Raw genomic sequence first — 1,673 nt, forward strand, 5'->3', positions numbered from 1 at the left:
CCTTTGCAAGGCTACTGGAATCTTGGCCATTCCTACCAGAAACTAACTTTGTATCGTCAGCATAAGAAGAGAGACTGGCAGTGATACTAAGCTTTTGAAGCGGGGCAACGAATATTATAAACAAGAGCAGCATATCATACGCCCTTGAGATTTTGTTGTAATGGTTTAGCAAATATGTTGGTCTGACACAAGGTGTTCTACATTTGTATTTCCAACAAATATCACATAGAACTTGTTTAAGGCGCCAAATCATTCCTCCTAGTTGTACGCGTACATTACTGGAAATCGTCCATTTGAATGAACGGGAAAATTAGCAGATAATTCAGCATCGAACTCGTAGTTTGCTATTGGAGATAAAACATACTAATGCAATCAGTTGGGTACATCCCCACTTCCCATCTTCTATCATGTCATTAACAGCCATAAACCCATTCGCCACAACGTCCACATGTGTGAGTTCGCCACTAACGATATCCATGATGCTTCTGGTAGGTTCAAATCATATTTGGAGTAAGCGGGATAGACTCAACATGTGTACATGAAAGAGAGAACTAGCGTGTCTGAGTATGAATTCAGTACAATCTCGGCCCCAATTCACATCGTTGATAGTAGCGTGTGCATCTACGTACAAAGTATGTGGATATGGAGGCTAGCAGGAGGCACTTGGATCTCCGCTCTCAACGCCTACACAGGTGCCCTTAGTGTTCAGGCCAGCCATTTTGGCCCAACTGTCTGGGCAATTGGAAGCCAGAATGAAAATGAGGGAATGAATTAAGTTGGCATTTTTGTTTGGTCGAGAGACAGTCTGGCAAACCTGGCTGTATGGTAGGCAATCAGAGTGTCAGTTCAGTTCGTGAGAGTTGCCGGGTGAGTGAAGATTCTGAAACAACTTGGTCGAGACCAAAATGTTTGTACGGATGTGTAGAAAATACAAACAACCATGAAAAATAGGTGAGATCTTCATTGTACTAAAATGGACCAGATTTAACAAGCGCTAAAATAAACCGTTGAGAGAGATATGTAGTTAAATAGTTCTTCCTGTAGCATCTTCAAATCACAGAGGGTCTGAGGTTTGAATTGGAGTCTTTTTGGGTGGGGTATCTGTTGATATTCCAGAGTCTACTGCAGAAGTCGATCATCACCTTCTCGTTAGCTTTGTGGCCACTGCCAGGATCCAATTAAGTAAACAGTTTTGTTAAAATAAATCAAATTTCACCTGCCCTCTGTCAGGCAAGTCAAACATTTATGTAGCCGAATTCATTCATGTTCAGGGTCTAGTAGATTCGCGTAACCCTTTGCTCAGTCTTTTTATGAGCTAGACTCCAGTATAATTGATCACATTTAAGCTCCCGGGGTCTCTCAAAACTAGCCTTAAACCTCCCAAACTCGTTCTGCGAGAGGAGCACCCAAGAGTATTTTTTCTGTTTTCCCCTCCACGCACATGCGATTTCAAGGCCGTTGATGAAGGAAGCCTCAAGTGAGTGAGCTCTCATCGGACAGTTCAAAAAATTGTACACACGAGTCAACATCGTCAGAAGATCATCAACATCATCGTGGTGTCAAATTCGGATTCAAGTCATGAATGGTGGGCATGCAATATAACTTAATGGCTTCCTTCACTCATGTCCGTTGAGCTCTGTTGAGCCATCATGATCGTGAAGTGAGCTTGAGTG

The sequence above is a fragment of the Tigriopus californicus genome, chromosome 3 (assembly GCF_007210705.1).
Source record: "Tigriopus californicus strain San Diego chromosome 3, Tcal_SD_v2.1, whole genome shotgun sequence".
NCBI lineage: Eukaryota > Metazoa > Arthropoda > Copepoda > Harpacticoida > Harpacticidae > Tigriopus > Tigriopus californicus.